Below are 11,175 nucleotides of genomic sequence, written 5' to 3' on the forward strand. Positions count from 1 at the left end.
AGTCCAACTCAAGCCTAAATAGCAAGGAGTTGGGTAAGAGCACCCAGGCGCTAGGCAAGGGCCAGGCGCAGACGCCAGACCAGACTGGAAGGCGAGCGCCAGGAGGGCGTCAGACAAGGCTGGTGCGCCAAGTTTTGACGTCTGGACCATACGTTAACAGTTAGGACTAATAGTTTCATTAATTAATGTTTTGTTATTGATTGTTACTTCCTCGTGTATCATCCATATGTTAGAGTCTAATATCAAATCAAATATTTTTATATCACATTAATTTTAATGTAAGTATTTTAATAAAAAAATATTTCTAAAAGTTGATGCTATATTGGATTAAATATCAACATCTCTTACAGATAAAGGTTAACATGTCATCCAATGTCTTCCATATATATATATATATATATATATATATATATATATATATATATATATATATATATAGGTTTAAGTTCTATGGAAAACAAAAAACCTTAAAAATCATAAAAATGCATAAACAAATACTTAGAGATCATAATTTTTTTTTTACTTTATTAATGAAAAAATCGCAGGTTTTTCTTTAAATTCGCTGAAAAAAAATTGAAAAAAAACCAAGAAAACAAAATAAAAAAAGGTCGATTTTTTATTTTTTTTCAGCGAATTTAAAGAAAAACCTGCGATCTTTTCATATTTAAAGTCAAAAAAAAATTTTGTGATCTCTAAGTATTTTTTTTATGTATTTTTATGATTTTTAGAGTTTTTTTGTTTTCTATATAACCATTCCCTATATATATATATATATATATATATATATATATATATATATATATATATATATATATATATATATATATATATATATACTAGTGATGGACCCGCGCAAAGCTGCGGTGGCGAATAATTTCTTTAGACGGTATGTTTCTTTTACAAAAGTGTTATGTTTGAAAGATAGTATATTTCTAAAACAATAGAATCCAACTTTGGCGTTATTTGTGACATGATACATCAAATAATCGATAAAAAGAAACGGTTTAAGGCGGCACAAAATATGAAATGTGTTAGCCATTCAAACAAAAATAATAGAATTATATAAAAATACACAAAATATGAAAATATGTAATAACACATGACTGGTTATACATTATTAATCGCACAACATTTTTTATACACCACTTTTGTTGTATAAACTCCATCACCTTTAAAATTTGTATTAGGCTTTACTAATACTTTTGTATTTACACGTGAGATGCCTCTGGACAATACAACATAATGTTGGCCATACACGAATATTTTTTTTCGATCCATCACATTCCTTTCAATGGGGAATGAATAGTTTTAGGGTTTCGTGTTTTGGGTATTGGGATTTAGGGTTTATGGTTTAGAGTTTAAGATGTTTTTGGGTATTGGGATTTAGGATTTATGGTTTAGAGTTTAAGGTGTGGGGTCTCGGTCTAGGGTTAAGAGTTTAGAGTTTAGGATGCTCAACGTGAAGATGGTATGACTGATATTAGATAATGAAAGTGTTTTGTATGTATTATGTTGCGAAAGGTTTTAGAAAACAACAATAATGTCTTTTTATATTTATTTATCCACTTAAGATATCAATTGTATATATTAATTTCTTAAAACATAGTAATAAAAAAACTAAAATCAACTATATTTCAAAAAAACCAAAGGGTTTCTAGGCTAACGGTATCAGGTGTTACATTCCTTCTTTGAGGTTGAAAGTTCAAGTCTCGTTGGAGACATATATGAATTTAGATATGCTGTTAAAAAACTCTAAAATCTCGTTAGAGACATATGTGGATTTAGATTTGTTGTTGAAAAAACTATCTTTCAAAAACAATATTCATTAAAATAATAAGTTTTTCTTTGCTTCATCTAACATTTATGCAAATTTTTTTAGAGATAGCAAGAATAACACAAATTTGGAATTTGGTCGGTTGTTTGATTTGAAGAGATTCCGAAAATGTTTTTCTCAAATAAAAAATTCTTAAATTTTTAATTAGACATTTAAATTTTATTGATGACCTCCAAATTGTTATAAGTTGTGAAATTATACTCAAAAGGTTTTCATAGCAAAAATAAGTTCTTATACTTTTTAAGACTTTTTTAGAAAAATGTATTGTGAAACTCATAAATATCTTGCAACTTGTAAATTTCAAATTATTTTTTCACTCAAAAATAGTTTATAACTCAAAACTAAAACTATATTTCACAATTAACTATGTTTTGCAATTTGTAAATTACCCGTGCAATGTTGCGAGACACAACTTTGTTGTTAAACATTAAGTTGATGTAGAATTTAATAATCGATTTAAGATGTAACTAATTCACTTTGAGTTCTAATTCATAAAATTATATAATATTATACTACATATGAAATACGACCGATGCCGAATAGTTTCTTGACTTTAAACCAATACAACGGATGAGATTAGCTTTATTTCAGCATATTATTTTCATGTGGCTATTACTTTTCTTTTTGGTGGATGACAAACAGTTTCATTTCAGAATATAGTTGTTTTTCAAAGAACAGATGACATATTAATAATATCATATACTATTAAAAGATATTTATATTAAATGTTGATATTTTGGGTCAAAAATAAATTAGATAGGTTTTTTTGATAAAGTAAATATATAATTTTAGATTAAAAGCAAATATATATTGTTGATTTAGTTGGTTTTTTATTACTATCTAAATCATTGAAATTAAAATCACTATTAAAAATCAAAAATAAAATACACACATTCTAGTTTTATTTTTTCATGTGAAATCCTTCGATCCTTTGATTTTTATAGCTTACGTGCAAATGTGAACCAAACATTTAAATTTGAATGTTTAAAAAGACTAAAAAAACAATACTTTTTATAACCTTATTTTAACCAACGGATTCTTTTATCGACCTGCAATCTTTTCACTTGTACAACTTCCTCCACATGAAAACCAACCAATTAATCTCAATGTTCTAAATATAACATCAAATGACAAAGTGAACAAAAAATATTTGAAAAACAAATAAAAATAATAAAAATATTTAATGGTTATCTATTTAATTCCTTCTCATTTCTTGCTAACCAAATTCCAAAGTATCAAACAATTCATATTAGAAAATCACCTTCATGACTTGGAGCTTGTTTTGCGTTGGAAGAGCTAAAAGCAAAAGTCATAAATTTGAAGTTAGCCCTCCCAACCAGCCAGAACATAATGAATCTCTTGTCAAAATCTTAAACCAAACATGGAAGAGCTTTATCAAAATTTGATTATTACATAAGGATAAAACATATGGGGTTTATTTCAATTGAGCTTGAAGCTTTAAACCAAAAGATTAATCACACAACTTGGGGGTAAACTTTGGATTATGTATAATTAGAGAAAAGCCACTTCCTTATATATAACAAAAGGCATTGCATTACATTTAATAAAAATGTAGAGTAGGTCAAATAATCATATTAAATCCAAAGCTAAAAGAAACCTCATTATGAATGTGCTTTGTTCCTGCATAACAAAATGAAACGATTAAATCTCAGTGCATGTCTAATTGAGAATATGACTTGAATACCATTTTAATGCACAATGTGATAACCACTTGAAAGCAGCCAATTAATGGGTATAAAGGAACATACCCTAAAGACTTTACTCAAAACAGTGGAATGTTACTCTTTTTCTTCAAAACAAAGATAGGTGGTAATAATGTGAGAGTCTGTTAATTTTACCTCTTTGAGCATAGAAATGTACTTGAACATAGAAAAAAACAACTATAGGCTACCCTAAAAATAAAGATCAGAAGCTCAAAGCTTTAGATTTGAATTGGGATTTGTTTGTTGGTTCTTCATTAACTCACACTTGCAAATTCAAGAAGATATAAACTAACCTACCAACAATAGTTCCATTTGCGCAACACCTCACAGGATTTATTAAATTGACCATGTTCTTGGTAAATCACACCTGCATAATTGTATTGCTCATAGGTATCTAATTTGCAAGTAAAATACATAAAAACAAAAATCATTAAAGCTAAATCGGAAAACACAATAGCAAAATACCGAAGACCAAAATAATAAGAAAACTTAGATCGGAAAACACAAATAGATAGGGGGAGAAAATTACAGTTCCAAACACCGTATGATCCTCCTTTTGTTTTCATTTTCCTGTAAAAAGAATTTAGGCTTCATATCAGTACCGATGCCTATGAAAATGAGGTATTGAGACTGAAAATCGAACAAAACCTTCAACACGAGCCCCAAACAACACCATATCTACAACATCAATTACTTTTCTTTATTGCTTAACAGATTAACAGTTTCGTATTCTACATATTGTTGCTTGGCCTCAATCAATTGTACCAATTTCTTGCCCCTTGTCAAGGATAATCACATTCCAAAGTCAAGAATCAAAGAAGAAAAAGACAGTTCAAATCACAATCAAGTTCGAAATATAGAGGGATTATAGTTTTTAACCAACAAAAAGTACAAAAATTTCGTATGATCGAGAGAAGGAAAAAAAACATAAACGTGAGTGTATAGAGATACCTTCATCATACATGTGACCAAACAAACCCAATACAAACATCAGTAAAAAGGTTTTTACTTCAGGACCTGTAATCACATATACGGTTAGAGAAATGGAGAAGGTTTCTTCTGGATCGAGAGAAACCTATAAAAAGGAGTACTTGAATAAATGAAATTCAGTGCAAAAATTAGAACGGGAGGGGAAATATTGTGGAGAGATATAAAGATTTTACGATGGAAGAGAAGCTACGCAAGATATACGGGAATACACGGATATTTGCCGAGATTTTAGTATTGAACATAGACTCGGGATTTACCGGACAATTCACTTTTGATGAGGTTGAGATGGAGATAATTAAAGGATAAAGGTAGCATTGTAAAATTATACATGATGTTTTATTATTTGTATTTAAAAATTTAATATTATTATATTAGAGAGTTGTTGTACTTATAGCTTAATGGTTTGGACGTCTTAAAAAAATATTATTATTATATTCAATCTATTTTTAGAAATAGTGAGATTTCTTTTATAAGATAGTAAAGATATATATATATATATATATATATATATATATATATATATATATATATATATATATATATATATATATATATATATATATATATATAAAAGTTCAATAGAGAACCATTATTAATCAAGGAACCAAGGAACCAATCCAAAGCGTCGGAATTTAAAGCGATCAACGGCAAAAGGAAGGGTTGTAAAACTTTATAATGGACGCACATGTACCGGATTATAACAAAACCTACTTCATTTTTTTCATTTAAATTTTTTTAGGCCAAGTTTTTATCGAAAAAAAACCGAATATACCGTTGTTCACGATTTTTCGTCCTCTTTCCATAGAGATTCATGATGATATATAAAAAATGAACTTTTGTTTTTCGAAAAAAAAACACACTTAATTTTCTTAGTTTTTTCAATATTTAAGTTTATTTTTATCAAAAAAAACTAATTATACCAAAAATATTAATTTTTTGTACTCTATTAATGAACATTAACACCGACTAAAAAAAAAAAAAACCTCGAACAGTGTAGATTCACACTGTGAATCTAAACTGTAAATATTTCAATTTTTAACATTCACAATATGAAAAATCTCGAACAGTTCAGATTCACATTGTGAATCTGAATTATTATTATGCACACTGTGAATCTGAGAAGGTTCACAAAAAAAAAAAAAAAAAAAAAACTCGATCAGTGTTGATTCACACTGTGAATCTAAACTGTAAATATTTCAAATTTTAACATTCACAATGTGAAAAAGCTCCGATCAGTTCAGATTCACACTGTGAATCTGACTTATTATTATGCACACTGTGAATCTAAGGAGGTTTACAATATGAATCTGAACAGGTTCACAATGTGAATCTGAATTGAAATATCGTTTTTTTTAACATGAATATGAATTTATGTTTAAAAAGTACAAAAAATATGAATTTTGATATATTTATTAATTTTTTTCTATAAAAAATAGACCTTAACTTTTTTCATTAAAGAAAATAAAGTGAGTTTTTTTCGAAAAAAAAAGTTCGTTTTTTATATATCATAATGAGTCTCTATGGAAAGAGGACGAAAAATCGTGAACAACGGTATATTCGGTTTTTTTTTTGATAAAAAACATGGCTTAAAAAAAATTTTAAACGAAAAAAACTGGTGGATTTTTTTTGTAAAAGTGGATTTTTTGGTATAATCCGGTGTGTGTGCGTCCAATGTAAAAGTGTACATCTATTTCCTTGGTCGTTGATCGTTATGTTTCCGACGCTCACGATTGGTTCCTTGGTTCCTTAGTTAATTATGGTTTTTTATTGAACCTCACTATATATATATATATATATATATATATATATATATATATATATAGGTTTAGGTTCTATGGAAAACAAAAAACCCTAAAAAAAAACCTTAAAAATCATAAAAATGCATAAAAAAAATACTTAGAGATCACAAAACTTTTTTTTGAAATTTTTTTATAAAAATCGCAGCTTTTTATTAAAATTCGCTGGAAAAAAAATAAAAAATCAAATTTTTTTTTTATAAAAAAAAAGTTTTTTTTTCAAGTTTTTTTTTCAACGAATTTCTTTAAAAACCTACGATTTTTTCATAAAAAATGTCAAAAAAAAGTTTTGTGATCTCTAGGTATTTTTTTATGCATTTTTATGATTTTTAGGTTTTTTAGGGTTTTTTTGTTTTCCAAATAACCATTCCATATATATATATATATATATATATATATATATATATATATATATATATATATATATATATATATATATATATATATATATATATCATTTACCTATATACAAGACCATCTTCTGAAATTCTAAGGTGTTTACGTCGACGAGCTGCTTGCTTACCGACCGTGTCTATAGAGCTGGATTTAGGGCCGTTGGATGCATCAGACGACGGTTGTTGGCTTCCCCTCATGCCTCCGTCATCTGGTGGTAAGCTGCTTGCCTGTCTCAACCTCCCTTCATCCCTAACTCATCGTGACGTGACACTGGGGTCCAACAAACGACGCCGTTTACCAGCTGAGAGAGGTGGCTTCTTGCTGGCTTCTGGTCATCCTGACCTCATGCTGAGGCAGAAGGCTTCACCGTGGGTTTTCCTTAAAGGAGGCGGTGTTTCCCCAAAGCTGCTTGCCACTTCATGCTTGGTTTGAAGTGTCGAGGAAACGTGTATCACAATCTCAGATTCTCTTTGTCGAGTCAACCTCTTGATAGACCTCCAGTTGCCACCTATTGTTGCTACTTCTTAAAATCATTTACCAATTCGACAATATTTTAATTTGGACTTGAAGCACCACCCTCATCTCTACGATAAGCGATTTGTGTTGCTGACATTGCTGCTTATTCTATGGAATCAAGGTAACAAAATAAATTGGGTTTTCAAATTTAGGGTTCCTCAATATTTTAATAACTTCATTACCTTCCTCTTTCTGTTTAAGCAATCGATTTTAAGGTTTAATAAGGTTGGATTGTTTCTCTACAAATACTCAAGACTCTCACTGTGCTTCTGTCTTGTAGGTGAGTTTTTTCTTGTTTTCCTTTTTGCTTATCTTGATTCAAAATAAATCATTGGATATTGAATCTAATTCTTTGTACACAAATCTAAGGCTCCGCCTACATCTACCACTACTATCCTTCTCCCTTCTGCAACCTTTTTATTATTATCTACCATCAGATTCCAAATGGTGTCTAGGTCAAGTGCGGTCATTTCTTAAAGTGAGGTTTGAATTAAATTTTAGTATTGTGTTATTTATGCTTTATGATGCTTGCAAATTGAAGGGATTCAATATTGGATTGATATCCCCTTTTTGTTGGTTTATTAATTAGGGAAATAGAACCGGCAATCATCCAGATTTTGAATATTGGATGCTTCATAGCTGAGGGATCTTACATGTACTTCTCGCTTCATATTTCTCTCCAATTGATACTGAAGTTTGGTGTTCATCTTATTGTGCATGTACCCTTCCATGTTCTTGATTCCATTGATATAGGCACAAACAAAAAGAAATCTCCCTTTGTATTTCAGAAACCATCCTAGAGGTCGGTTTGTACCCTTCCATGATCTTGATTCCATTGGCATTATTACTCAAGGAGTTCAAAAAGGAACAAGAGGTGTTGTTAAACAACATGTAATTGCAGCTTGATATGCTACAACAAGCGCATGATATCATTATAGATAAGGTGATTCCATCTTTATAGATCCCAATTATATTAAAATATTAGTATAACAACACAGAGATAATTGTAGAATTATGTATACATGTATTTCAGCTTTGTCATGTAGAAGAGAAACGTTAGAAAGCAGAGTATAGAGCGAAGGAGCTAGAGAAACAGGCATGCAGTCACTGTTATTCAAAAATACAGGTACCAAATTCTTATATTATTTTCATTTGAAAAACTTGTATACTATTGGTGGCTTCTATCGGAGAAAGGGTTATCTTTGGAAGCCAAATTCTTGAGCAAGTAAATCTTGAACGCCAGCTTGTCATGTAGGTTTTCCATGCATAACACTGAGAAAATGAGGTAATTTATGTTGTTACAGGAAAGAAGCAACAATACGTATCATAGAGGTAAACTGAATACATAAAATTACTTATCTATTATTTGAGCAATGTATAATTTGAGAAACTTTTTTTTAAAGATTAAAAAAATCATAATGGAAACTTAGGCTGCTCTAAAATCTGCACAACAGAGTGACAGACAAGAGATGGAGAAGTTTCTAACCTTTGTGCAGAACTTGGGGTGATAAATGGTAGTTTTTTATTTAAAAATTTGAATTTATGTCTTTTTTTTATAATGCTGATTATTTTCTCTCTTCTTATGTCTGTTTGAATCAGAACTTAAAATAAGAGATCTCAGGTACGATGGATCAGCTAAGGGAAGTTGAATATGAAGCAAAAGCTCTTCCTACAATGACACAAAAAAGGGTTTTGACCGGTAAGGAAATGGTATGCTTGATTTATATTTTCAATTTTTTTTTTTTTTTTTTTTTTTAATTTGTTATCATAGAATGAAAACATGGGATGATGATTCTGATAGACGAAAATTGTATTCGTGCCATCAATGACCTATCTGGGGACGGAAATATTGAGAGTATGCTTTCAGTTGAAATGGTTTCAGGGAAATGGATTGCTTAAAGGTGTCTTCAAATGCCATCAACAAACACTCATTTTTTTTTATTAAATTTAAGTTATTATTTAAATTTTTGATGAGTTTTAATATTTTTATTTGAAGTTAGAAGATGTTTTGCTGGCACTAGCCAACAACGTGGTTTAAATTTAATTTGACAATCCATCCCCCGGTATGCTTCCCCTTTTTAGTTGGATGTGCTAATACGGCTTAAAGGAAGTTTCATTATTTTCATTTCTTATTTTGAATCAATAACACCAAAAGTTTTACCATCTGCCTTCTTGCAGTTCCGAAACTGTAGTAAATACGTCTAATAAGGGAGGAGGGAGTCGTTCCCTCCCAACCCACCGAACCCAATGAACCCACTGCCACATCAGCTTTTTTCTTTGATTTTTCTTCATCTTTCCCAACCCACAACACACGGAAATCCTATCTTTCTCAACCCACTCAACCCACTCAATTAAAAAAAATACAAAATAATCAAGGTAAAATCTTAATTAGCAATAGAGTTATCGCCAGTACCACTCTCTCTTTAGCCGGTTGTTTAATTGGTTTCACGAACCCACTTCATCCTCTCTCTCTCTACTTTCTCTCTCTCATTTTCTCTTGTACCGTGTGTTTTAAGATTTGTACCTTAGTTGTTTAGTATTTTTTTTAATTGAGTGGGTTGAGAAAGATAGGATTTCCGTATGTTGTGGGTTGGGAAAGATAAGAAAAATCAAAGAGAAAAGCTGATGTGGCAGTGGGTTCGGTGGGTTCCCCTCCTCCCCAAGGACCAAAATTGAAATGTGATTGCTTTATATTGATAAAAATCATCTGAACTCCAAAATTGCAATATGGTGTGGTTGTTTCCGCATGGGCGTTTTTCATGGATGTCGAGTTGAACGGCTGATAGGAGACCTGGAAATTGGTTGTATTTCTAACCTTAATGGACTCCTTTTCCAAGGACATGCTTGATGGGTAAGACAACAAACAGCAGGCTGCATCTTGCAAAAAAAACATAACAAATATATAAAAATCATTTTATTTGTTATTAATTCCAATTTAATGAACCAAATGGCCTTTGGTCTAGCAGTATCAAGGTGTTTGAAAAGGTGTTCCTCCCATGAGGATCGAGAGCTCATGTCCCGTCGTGGACAAAAGAGTAGTTAGGAGTATGATTTAGAGGGTGTGTCTTAGCCTTCAAAAATTAAATAAAATTTAATGAATTTTTCCACATGAGCAACCATGGTAAGAATTTTTCTTTTGTTAAAATTATAGATGAAATTGTAACATGGAATGTTAATACATGCATTAACAATTGATCAAAGGTCAATGATTCTTTTTTTGGTTAACCAGCAGAATGTTCTCCTATGACTTGTAGCCTTATGCTTGCATTACTTTTACACATTTGTTATTATAACATTACTAAACTTCGAAAATATTTGCAGGATTTCACTATTGGGTAGGAAGGCAATTGCACCTTAGCCCATGGACTGCACAACAAGCACAGGATCAAGGATTCTCTTCTCTATACGAGTCACCCTAACTTGGTTTTCACCCTTTCACTTATTTAAAGAAGGTTTTATACCTAGCCGAAATTGTTGCTCTTAGCTGGCTTGGACCATAAGAAATTTGGCTGTAATCTATTTTGAATTTGTAAAACTCTTCAATTATAGCTTCATAATTTTCTATTTTCCCTACAACATTCAACTTCAATTTTTTTGCTTATTAAGGCATTGTACTTTAAAAATCCACCCAACTACAAAATTTTACCAAATTACCCTTCGTGGGCTGTGCTCCGTAAAACATCACTAGTATATATATATATATATATATATATATATATATATATATATATATATATATAACGTAGAATGATAAAACATGGAATTTTAAGAAGACAATGTATTTTGGAGTGAAATAAATTAAACTCTTCTTTTGTTACTATAATGTTACTTCATCAAATATCATTAAGTGAAATAAATTAAACTCTTCTTTTGTTACTATAATGTTACTTCATCAAATATCATTAACCTTTAATAAACG

At 30.1% G+C, this 11,175-nt stretch overlaps 1 long non-coding RNA gene across 13 annotated transcripts; it reads left to right on the top strand.

Moving 5' to 3' along the window:
* The first annotated feature begins 6,828 nt into the window (after positions 1–6,828).
* On the top strand, positions 6,829–10,818 carry LOC145141300 (uncharacterized). Of its 13 annotated transcripts, none has more exons than XR_013722580.1 (12): positions 6,829–7,377; positions 7,458–7,536; positions 7,626–7,739; positions 7,846–7,911; positions 8,010–8,199; positions 8,290–8,382; positions 8,512–8,588; positions 8,660–8,770; positions 8,856–8,955; positions 9,058–9,157; positions 9,253–10,107; positions 10,578–10,818. It is a non-coding gene; the product is annotated as an uncharacterized LOC145141300 (long non-coding RNA). The 13 variants fall into 13 exon arrangements; XR_013722589.1 differs by having other exon boundaries at positions 9,253–9,319; XR_013722583.1 differs by lacking the exon at positions 10,578–10,818 and adding an exon at positions 10,223–10,571.
* The last annotated feature ends 357 nt before the right edge of the window (positions 10,819–11,175 follow it).

The sequence above is a fragment of the Lactuca virosa genome, chromosome 9 (genome assembly GCF_052849685.1).
Source record: "Lactuca virosa cultivar CGN04683 chromosome 9, Lactuca_virosa_CGN04683_v6, whole genome shotgun sequence".
Taxonomy (NCBI): domain Eukaryota; kingdom Viridiplantae; phylum Streptophyta; class Magnoliopsida; order Asterales; family Asteraceae; genus Lactuca; species Lactuca virosa.